This window comes from Choristoneura fumiferana, chromosome 15 (genome assembly GCF_025370935.1).
Source record: "Choristoneura fumiferana chromosome 15, NRCan_CFum_1, whole genome shotgun sequence".
Taxonomy (NCBI): Eukaryota; Metazoa; Arthropoda; class Insecta; order Lepidoptera; family Tortricidae; genus Choristoneura; species Choristoneura fumiferana.
The window spans coordinates 7430290-7442249 of NC_133486.1; the positions used below are offsets into that span (position 1 = coordinate 7430290).

The 11960-nt window shown below is 35.5% G+C and overlaps 1 long non-coding RNA gene across 3 annotated transcripts in view; it reads left to right on the top strand.

Moving 5' to 3' along the window:
• LOC141435530 (uncharacterized) overlaps positions 1 to 11137 on the top strand; it is a 13659-nt gene extending 2522 nt beyond the window's left edge. The window contains exons 1-2 of one of the 3 annotated variants that reach the window (XR_012452180.1): positions 3455 to 4893; positions 7920 to 11137. This is a non-coding gene — a long non-coding RNA (uncharacterized lncRNA). Of the gene's footprint in view, positions 1 to 3454; positions 4894 to 6680; positions 6791 to 7919 lie in introns of those variants that run through there. The other 2 variants (XR_012452178.1, XR_012452179.1) reach the window with 2 other exon arrangements.
• Positions 11138 to 11960: the final 823 nt, after the last annotated feature.

The following is an 11960-nucleotide window of genomic DNA, read 5'->3' on the forward strand; positions in this document are numbered from 1 at the left end:
TCTTCTGAATCCTGTCAAAGAAAGGTCTATTTACATGAACATTTCTTTCTTAGGAATCATAAACCGGGACGACTAAAGACTACTTATATTATTTGAGGATAATATTTGAAAAGAAGATGAAAAAAAAAATGTCTATAAAGACTTCGACAGGGATTAAATGCCAATAAAAATCGGCCAAAAACAATTATTTTCAGCAGTTCAAACCTGGTGAAGGTTAACGGTTTCGATTTAAAAGTCTTTTACGAAAAAACGACGTCAGAACAGAATACAAAATAATGCACCAAATTTAAAAAAAAATTGCATTGAGCAACATGACTTAGATATTTTAGTTGAAACCAAGTGCCCAAAGGTTTGGTGACGTTGCCTGTTCACGTAGCTTATTGTCAATGCGTTGACCTAAAAATATGCCAGTCTTATATAGGTCGCCGATAGTGTTAATATTATTAAACACGCTGTTATTAGCTTTAGTTGTTGTACTCGTATGTAATATTCGCCCATTTCTTATGGTATTGCCACTTAATTTAACAATTACATGTAATTTTGTTAACAATTCAATTAAATTATGGTACGGTCAAGGACTAACTCATGAGCCACCATCGAACCATTTCACAGTTAACGTCATAGTGACATTGCATTAATTAAGAAGCAAAATCGTAATGAAATTTCCTTTGAAAAGGTTCCATGGTGGCTCATGTCATGAGTTTAAGTTCTTGACCGTACTTACCATCTGTACTATCCGTGCTGATGATGGAGTCAAAACCTAATTTAGGGAATGCCAACTCTGAAGAGTTGATAGAATAGGCAAATAGGAATTTGGGCTTGTTAGTAAAGGTTTAGGGTGTACTTTAACTAAAATGGTACCAGGCAATGGCAACTTTGGTGTAGAGGCCGGTTTACCATTCGAATAAGCGTGTTTTAGTTATTCACCCAAATTTTTATTGTTCCAACATTTTACTTCGTTATTTTATTAAGGCCCGGGTCACTTTTACATGAGATAGCTTATGAAAAGCAATTAAAATTAACTGTGCCCTGTTTAATGGATTAAAAATGTGTGTTTTTGCGAAAATTTCTGTAATGTGGCATTAAAACATTAACAAAATCCAGTCGGGTCAAGCGTTTCCGGAAACATTCTCGTAAAAATGTGTTTTATTCTTTTTCCTCTTCCAAACAAATCTTAATGTTCTTTTAATCGAATCAAATCGCGATTCAAATTGAAAGCTCATTTCCAAAGGCCAGTGACTACACTCGGTCTGTTGTTAAAACTACTTAGCATTTAGTTTTTAAATCTTAATTAAGTTACATGATTTTAGTTTCATTCCGAAAACAGGTTTCAAAATGCTTAATATAACAATTTCATAATAAATAGAAAAAAAAATAAGTACAATATTTTTACATGCTTTTGTACTAACTAGCTTCACCTGTAACTATTAAGATATCTATTACAGATTACAGTAAGTAGCGAAATCTAAGAAACTTGATTTTCATCCACCTCCTTTTATGATATTGACACGAAACTCAGAATTTATGCGTTATTCTGATAACAATATTATCGTAATCACCGAGCTGGTCTGATGATGGAGCCTGAAGCTAACCAGGGTCTTGGGGTATCAAGGTCAGGGCTGTATCCAGGGACGTAAACTTAGTGTGTTTGGACTTGTTAGAATTGTCTTAGGATGTACTTTGACCAAGAATGGTATTCATGTGCTAATGGAGCAGTCGTGCAGGTTTAACTTTGAAACGTCTAGATATTTAGTAGTATAGTTTTTATCTCTGAAAATTGTATAATTTTCACGAGATAGCAATAATTGTATTCTTGGCAGACGGAACAGCTATAGTTATAGTTTCAAATGCTTCGTAATCGATATTAAAGTAAACAATGGCTGTAAATCTACAAATTGGGTCGCGTGGTTAATACTAACGCTGACCAGAAATTAATAATTTAGATTGGAATGGGGTCATGTTTGTATTGTCAACATTTATTACGATATTATTACGATTATTAAATAATAAGGCTTGGCTATCTTCAGTGTATTATTGTTTATTACCACACGGATAATCTTAAATAATTAAATCCCACTAATATTATAAATGCGAAAGTTTGTAAGTCTGTTTGTTTGTTTGTTACTTTATCACGTCTAAATCGCTGAACTGATTTGTATGAAAATCGGTATACAGATAGTTTGAGTCCCAGAGAAGGACATAGGATAAATAGTTTTTATCCCGGAAAATTGCATAGCTTACGCGAGATAATGACAACTGAATGTTACGCGGATGGAGTAGCGGCTAGTTTACTAATAAAACCCAATGCCTAAATATATTGAACAGGGATGTTGACCCCATTAAAGAATAATTCAAAGGCACGACTCCAGTAAAAAAACGCTTTTATTAGCCCTAAAAACCAGATTAATTTTCGATTTACTGTAAAATTAGTGTTTTTGTTGCTTTAAAACAAATAAATAGTTAGTTGATTGAGTTGGCAAACAAATAGTGACTTATGACGTCATAAGTCGCTATTGTCATTGAAACTCTATGGGAGGATTAAGTTTTGACAGCTCATAAACAACCGGCCAAGAGCGTATCGGACACGCCCGAAATAGGGTTCCGTAGCCATTACGAAACAATTAAGTAATAGTTTTCTAAAGATTTCGTATTTTGTACGAAATATTCCATGTTTAGGTATATTTTTATACCTTAGGCTGCTATTTACGCTTAAACTACTAATAATTCTCAAGCAAACTTAGCCGTTATAGGTTTCCTTGAAAGTGTGATATACTTAATACCATCCTGAATTTATTCAAATTTTTCCACCCACCGGTTTAGATTTTAGAGGGGGGGGGACGCTCGATTTTATTGAAAGTTTGCACTTTAAGGTGCGTCGTCTTCCATACAAACTTTGGTACATCAATATTTCTTCCACAGACGTTATTTCGACGCGATTTTTTGAGGATAGTTAGTTATGGGCATATTGTGGTCGCAAATCACAAAATGGAGAGGATCTATAATACCTAAATTTCAGTATGATGCAGTAAATTTTGATCCATTTTACTGTGGTGTGAGTAGCTAATGTCAAATATAATCTGTTGTAAAAAGGTATTGACTATTTCGGGCGGTCACGTGACCACCTAGTTTGGCTCAGTGGTACCAATTCTTAGAAGTATGTAGTAAGAGAAGGAGTTCGAAACTCGATGACGCATAATGATTCTTTTTCTTTTTTTTTAGTTTTTTATGTTTATTTACAAAGAATAAGTAATAGCATTTCGATAAAGTGCAATTAATCATGAAATTCAGTATTTTTAAGTCAGGTCAAACCAAAGAAAGTAATGTTTTTTCTTGAGGTCATCAATCTACTCTTTTTATCAAATAGCTGGCAAACTAGCATGCGGGTCACCTAATGGTAAGTGATCACCGCCGCCCTTGGCCACCTACAGCATTATTAGGACTGCGGGTGCGTTGCCGGCCTAAAAGGGAGGAGGGGGGGGGGGCTAAATTGGGCGGTATGGGGGCAGGATAAAAGGGGGGAGGGGAGTTGGGCAAAGGTACTATTTCACGCCGGTATTCAGATGGAGGTTGGTACTACTCCGGTCGAGCCGGCCCATTTGTACTGCAGTCAGCAAGTGGTTACAGTAAGGCTCTACCACATGAAAACTTGCTTGAACAACTAGATGCCTTCAAGAATGTTCTATACTTATTATTAATTAATAAAAAGCTTTTAAAATAATGGCGTATCGCAACAAAAGCGTAGTGTAATTTGTTTGTTACAATTTCACTTAGCGGGTCAAAATTTGAATGGTTTGGCTGTATGTAAGTAAAAACCGGGTGTTAGGATAAAATACCTAGCCTAGCGTTATTTACTTTCATTGGCAGTCCTGAACTTAGATAAACTTTCATAGTTCTCGGGCAAAATATCACACGTGTTGTAAAATGTAACTAAATATTTTGCATACATTTTGCGTAGACGCTAGCGCCATGCCGCGGTCATATAAGTAATATATTTTTTGGAATTCCTTGGTACCCTATCACAAAAAAACCGGCCAAATGCGAGTCATTTGGTGTATAGGAGCCCCCTTTAAATAATTATTTTATTCTGTTTTTAGTATTTGTAATACATAATCTGTGAAAATTTCAAGTGTCTGACTATTACGACTCGAGATAGAGCCCTGTAACAGTCGGAACCCTGCACTGCTTTCGTGAGGAAACCTGCACAAACCTGCGAAGCAATTCAATGGTGCGTGTGAAGTGAAGTTCCCAATCCGCACTGGGCCCGCGTGGGAACTATGGCCCAAGCCCTCTTGTTCTGAGAGGAGGCTGGGATGTAACAGATGGACGGACAGACAGACAGCGGAGTCTCACTAATAGGGTTCCGTTGGCACGTTCCCTAAAAAAATTTGTACAAAAAAAGAGAAAAAAGTTGCTAAAAAAGACACTATCAACGAAACCATTAGGTTATATCGGTTGTAAAATTCGTCTAGCAGTCATAACAAAATAGGCTGAATGAAAGACGTTTTAAAAAAACTTAGAATGAAGTACTGGCTGGTTAGATAATTAAAAATATAATGTCATGGAATTGTCATCCAGACTACACCACTAGTCACATTTATTTGTATGTCAGTAATTTTTATATTTATTGTCGTCTTCAGTTCAATAATTTTAATGTAGAAGAATCGCGCTGTCATCGTTCATCCACAATTACCTCACATATTTCGTTTGCTAGATTTTTTTTATCGTACAACGGTAAAACCTAGAAGACACTGGCAAAATTGTCCTCCAATGGACAGAGCCATAGTTTTCCAAAAAACAAACAAGTTTATTGTCTGGAGGAAGGAAATATCTAAGGCGCTAAAAGGACTACAATATGATCCTTACAGCATAGATATGCTGTGAAATCTGACACAGGTATAGTCGCAACACATTTTTTAATACTATAAAATTGAGTGTTTTTTTACTAAAAGTGTACCTACGCTTTGTATGATTTTTATAATACCGGTAAACCATGATCATAGCAATTAATATTATAGGTATAGGATTTTCGGATGAAGTGTGTATTTTTTTATAACAAGCTTTTTACAAGCTTTTATTTAGTTTCACCTGTCCCGTTGTCTGTCTATCTGTCTGTCTGTCTGTAGTCAAATCTTGCAAGTATAATTTGACCAACTTCCAGTAGTCAGATTGACTTGAAATTTGGAATGATTATGTAAATTGAGTGACAATACAATAATCTGGTAGTGGCATCCTGGTAGTCCGGCTAGCATCGTCTCCGCAGGACGGAACTCTTCAACAGTTAATGGCATCGACTTGAAATTTAGTACCTATAAAATATATAATCCTAATAATAAATAAATTTGAAAGTTTGTAAGTGAGTGAGTTTGTGAGTGAGTGAGTTTGTGAGTGAGTATGTTTGTTACTTCTTCACGCTGAAACGGCTACGCAGATTTGGATGAAATTTGGTAAAAAAATAGTTTATAACCTGGATAAAAACAAAATTGAATACTTTTTATCCCGATATTCCCACGGGATAGGGATAAAATCTCGAAATAACAACCGCTAGGCTTAGAGTCATGAAATTTGGTATGTAGGTAGCTGGACGTCTGGAATAACACATAGGCTCTTTTTACCCGATATTCCCACGGGATAGGGATAAAATCTTGAAATAACAACCGCTGGGCTTAGAGGCATGAAATTTGGTATGTAGGTAGTTGGACGTCTGGAATAACACATAGGCGACTTTTTGACCCGATATTCCCACGGGATACCTAGGGATAAAATCTTGAAATAACAACCGCTGGGCTTTGAGCCATGAAATTTAGTATGTAGGTAGCTGGACCTCTGAAATAACACATAGGCTACTTTTTATTCCGATATTCCCACGGGATAGGGATAAAATCTTGAAATAACAACCGCTGGGCTTAGAGTCATGAAATTTGGTATGTAGGTAACTGGACATCTGGAATAACACTTAAGTGACTTTTTGACCCGATATTCTTACGGGATAACTAGGGATAAAATCTCGAAATAACAACCACTGGGCTTAGAGCCATGAAATTCGGTATGTAGGTAGCTGGACCTCTGGAATAACACATAGGCTACTTTTTATTCCGATATTCCCACGGGATAGGGATAAAATCTCGAAATAACAACCGCTGGGCTTAGAGGCATGAAATTTGGTATGTAGGTAGCCGGACGTCTGGAATAACACATACGCTACTTCTTATCCCGATATTTGCACGGGATAGTTTTGTAACTAAGGGACCCCATACATCCGTGTATTATTGTTATTATTATTTTGTATTTTTTTCTTTAATTGTATACTTACGTAGTTTTTAAGTATTTTATTTGTACTTATTTTATTTTGAAAAAATGACTTTCTGCCAAGCTTCTTGCGGCGCATTCTTCTTGGCAATGATGGTCTTTCCGAAAGTGCTGGTATTTAAAAAAATGACGTGTAAAAGTGCTCATTGCGGCCTATTTACTGAATAAATGATATGAATTTGAATTTGGATAGGGAATTTTTTTGAAATTTTAGCACTGGGTTTAGAGTCTTGAATTTTGTACAGTTATTCACAACACAACCTCAATGAAGACCACGATATAAATTTTGGAAATTTCCAGGGGAATTTTGGAAATCCCGAAAATTTCAATTGCAACTACCAGACCGAATAGTTTACGCGTGCGAAGCGTGGTAATGAAATTATATTGGCCCGGTCACAGTTGTCTCCGCATGATGTAACTCTTCAACATTTAGTGGTATCGACTTGAAACGTGATACGGAGACGTACCTAGTTTGGATGACAATGTAAGTAGGTTCAGTCAACGAAACAAAATGTGCAGTCAGCAAACAAAATACAGAAACTTATTATATTTTGTATACCTATTGGTATTGATTCCAGCCAGTAGCTAGTTATAGGTGGTGCGCTGTCTGTCATCGAATCACACACACACACACACACACACACATTCAGTCAGTATTTTTCATTTATTCTTTCGCAAGCTTTATTTAACTTGCAATGTATGTATGTATAATATGTGTATGTATGTGCGGTTCAAACCTTGCAAGTTGAATTTGACCCACTTTCAGTAGGATAGACTTGAAAGTCGGCATACTTAGTAAATTAATCTTGTGACAGTACAATTATTTGGTAGTGTCACCCGAGTGGTCCAGCCACCAGCCTGACGTCTCGATCGTCAGGACGGAACTCCTCAACGGTAAATGGCATCGACTTGAAATTTGGTACAAAAATGTACTAATTTTGATGTCAATGCAAGTACAGTCAACAAAAACTTCAGTCAGCAAAAATCTTTTATTAAAAAGTACAATACAATAAATGATGATGATAACGATGATAATGATGATGATCATGATGATGTGATAATGATGATGATGACGACGACTACAACGATGATGATGATGATGAGATGAAGATGGTCACGACGATGATGATTTTCTTTTATTCGAATGGATGGCAAACGAGCAAGTGGGTCTCTTGATGGTAAGACTCAGTAAGAGATCACCACCGCTCATAAACATCTGCAACACCAGGGGTATTGCAGATGATGGTGATGATGTGATGTTTATGATGATGTGATGTTTATGATGACGATGATGATGATGATGAGTCGCGGGCAACAGCTAGTTATTTGATAAGAGCGTTTTATACCTGCATAACAACAAAGCCGAAAGAAATTTTTAGCAGTCTGTTATGTCTATGTTTTGCGTAGGTACCTACCTATATGTATCACAACAACGCTGCTTGATTGATTTCAAGGAAAAGGGACGCAATTTGACATGTAAATGACACGAATTCACAGGGACTCTTCAACGTGATTGTGATTGTGACAAAGTGTATAATTTGAGTTCAGATAGAGATAACTAGTGTATGTAAACCGACTTAGTAGTCATTTCTAATTTAAAAAACTAATTTCAGGAATTAGACTAATTTTTACTAAAAATCAACTAATTGGACTCCAGTGGATCACTGAGAAGGTAAGACCTGCTTTACTTCTTTTTGCCACACATAAGTAATTTCACATTATCATCACAATACAAGTAATAGGCAGTAGATCGACTATATATACTAGCCACAGATACTAGCGCTCGAATTTTTCATGTGATTAAATTCAACAACAAGTCGTTTCGAACTTGCCGCAATAGACGCATTTTTTTTGTATGACCAACTTATAATTTAACTAATAAATAAATAATCATAAAATTAACATATGTTTTATCCCTACCCCTAAAACTAAACACATACAATAAAAATCTACACACGTCTGTTTCACTTTTGTAGACGCCAACCATAGCGCTCCGCCCAGCTGTAGTATAAATTTCAAGAATTTATTTATTTTTATTTTATTTTTATTTTTTATTCGACTGGATGGCAAAGGAGCAAGTGGGTCTCCTGATGGTAAGAATACGGCTAAGTCAAAATACTTCCTATTGCTTGTATTGTGTTATCATCATTCCAACCTATAATCCCACTGTTAGCACAGGCTTTCACTTCGAGTAGTATACTGGGGCTGATAGTTTCTGTTGTAATATTTGGTGGAAAGAGCTGGAAGAGTATTAAATAAATGATTTGTAAGATATGAGTTAGCAAAAAGATGTTCATTGACAAAGATGTTTATTTCGAGTAACAATACATAAAGAAAAAATATAACTATATAAACAAGTCTGCACAACAGACGTTAGGTACTTACTATCTACAAAAGTTACAACGGAGGATTAGTGCAGATTGGGAACAGCAATTGAATATTTAAAAAAAAAACTAGAGATGCGAGACTGGATTCGAAACCATGATCCTTCTTGAATGGCCATTTAGTAGGTCGAACAACTCTGTTACCACGTACCTTTTTACCCTAACTGAAGCGAAGGTTATGTTTTGAATCTGTGTGTATATATATTTAAGTATGTACGTATGTTCCTATGTTCGCTCGTAACTACTAAACGGTTTATTCAATTGTGACAAGTGATACGTTATTAGATTTGTCTTATTAGTGTGAGGGTCACTTATTGGGTAAATAAAATTCTTATGAAGTCAAAGTTAATTTTGTTGAGTTTTAATAATCTGATCTAATGTTGATGCACCACCTGCTGTAAACTACGTAGTCCTAATATTATTATATTTGGCTCTCTATTGCCTAATATAAACTCCAGACTCCAGCACTGCGGTGTGGAATGTCAATTTTGGATCTATATTGGATAACAACTTATGTCATAATGATCTTTTGCCATAATAACGTTTGCCATAATGTAAATATATTTTTTCCTAATATTGAATATCCTAATGCTTATTTGCACTAATTTCGTAAGTACTAATTATCATAATATGTCCTAATAGTCACATGTCCTAATATTGGTTGAAATAATCATTTTTGTAATAAACTGGTTTGGAAACTTCACACACCGTTGAATCATCCCACTTCCCACTAATATAATAAATGCGAAAGTTTGTAAGGCTGTTTGTTTGTTTGTTATCCCATCACTTCAAAACCGCTGAACCAATTTAGATAAAATTCGGTACATAGATAGTTTGGAGTCCCGGGAAATTGCATATAATAGTAGTAAATAATAATACACTAAAAAAGCGGTTCATTCTGTAGGAGTCGCAGTTCTAACCTAACCTAACTTACTTTTCTGGTACCGGTTCGTCACTGTTGGGAACTCAGTTCTAACCTAATCTACTTTTCTGGCTCGCAAGTCGCTGTTTGCCTACAAGAGCTCTGTTATGGCATTTAATATTATGGATTTTAATATTATTACTCGTAAGTTTTTATGTCTTACTATATTAGTACAAAACATATTAGGGATGTAGAGTATTAGGACATTTAATATTATGGCTTATGATTTTTAGGGCATAAGATCATTATGGCAAAAGTATGATATAATGTCAAAAGTGTTTATGGCAAAAGTGTTATGGCATTTGAGTTTAGGACAAACGATATTATGGATTACGAAGGAGACCCGTCTATTATATCTCCAGTCGAGTAAGCTACCCGTCAGTCTGTCAGTCATACAGTAGGTAACTTACTTTTATTAATAATTTATAAACCTCAACCAGTTTAGTGAAATTACAAAATCAGATAAAAGGTCAACTCGATTTAGTGATTCGGTACCCAAAACCCTATTACTAAGACTTCGTTGGCCGTCCGTCCGTCCGTCCGGCTGTCACCAGGCTGTATCTCAAGAACCGTGATAGTTAGACAGTTGAAATATTCAAAGATTATGTGGCCTCTATAACAACAAATACTAAAAACACAATAAAATAAATATTTAATCGTGATTTTTTTTGCCTTTTTTTGCTAATGTCTAATGAATATTGTACAGATGGTGCGGAACCCTTTGTGCGCGAATCAAACTCGCCGTCGGTCGGTTTCATTTCACTACATTTGTTTAGCAATTGGATAAAATCCCTGTTACGCGTCAGTGACAACGAAACGAGCTCGCAAAGTCAACTCTATGATCTCTCTCTCATGATAAGAGTCTCAATAAAAAAAAACTCCAAGCGAAGGTCGAGGCCGGGCTGCCGCCTCACTCGCCGCCCTTGCCCTTCAACCTGACCACACCTGACCCAACAGAGTCGCATCCGCTCCACATACATCGATCTCGCTCGCTTCGCTCGCTCGATCCGCGGCAGTGAAGGTATTTTTTTGGCGGAGTGTGTAGGTTTTTGATCAAATGACTGTTTTTTTCTTGACCGGTTTATTAAGAATTATCTCCTAAATGTATGGATTATTTAAGATAAACTTAAAATTATAAATGTGTTTTATTTTGTTCCTTCGTTTGTCTTTCCTTTTACTGTTTTTGCTCACTAAATATATTTAACTTTTCAGATTCATAATGGACTTCAAATTATTTTCTGAGGCAATTACGTAATACATAACAAAGTACAAAGCTAATAGTATTAGCGATTTTGTATTGAAATTCACTAATACTCTTAGCTTGTCCTTTACCTATTATGCAATTGGGCCCGGTAGTGTCATGGAGCCGAAGATTCACAGTTACTCTTGCTACATAAGTACTAAATACCTTTACAGATTGATTCAAACCACCGTTCTTATTTCAAATAATGACAATCATCGAAAACAGTACCATATTGTCAAATAATATATACGTCTCTTTCAGTTTGGGCGTGACGTCAGATGTGTCAATTGTTCGTTGCCCATATTATGATTTGATTATTTATGACTTTCAATGTTTTTTGATTTTACAAGGTCTTGCGGATTAAATTGAGGAATATATAGGTTGTCACAAAAATATCCGTATAACCACTAAAGACAACATGTAGGTATCAAATCGTGAATATAATTATTTTTTTTCTTTTTAAGAATCTATTGTTATAAGTAAAATAAATGATACAACTTTTACCAAGAATAGACTTACGACTGATTATGATGAAGCATACCTAGACACTTGGTAAAAACTATAATCTATAAAATGTCTGCACTATGAAGATATTATACACCGTGTTATTTTTGATTGTTAACTTTGAGGGGGCACTGTAGTCAAACGAAGTTAATTTCTCCAAGACACTAGTAGCCTAACTCTTACTGTGTAAAAGATAGTTAAAAATTAAGTTAATTAATTATTAGCTGTAAAACCCAGGATTTTGACGATCGAGCGACGGCATCCACACTGCGGCAGACAATAGACATTATTTTTCAAAGACTTAATTTCTTTAGGCCCTAAAGTTGCAAATTGCAGTTTTTCTCACTCACTTCTCAATCTTAATTAGGTATATGATATAGGAATTATAAATGACAAAAGTAGAACAGCCATCTCAACTACTTTGTTTTTTTTTTACTGCTGCTAAGAACTACGCTAAGTATACAAGATCTATTTTGGATGCTGCCTCTACTTTATGTGAGGTAGGTAAGGGTAATTGTGAGACGTTGTAAAATAGTCTCCCTATTATTAAAATGTTATAATTATCTTTGTTTTATTCTTTCATGCTCAAAATATCGTTTAC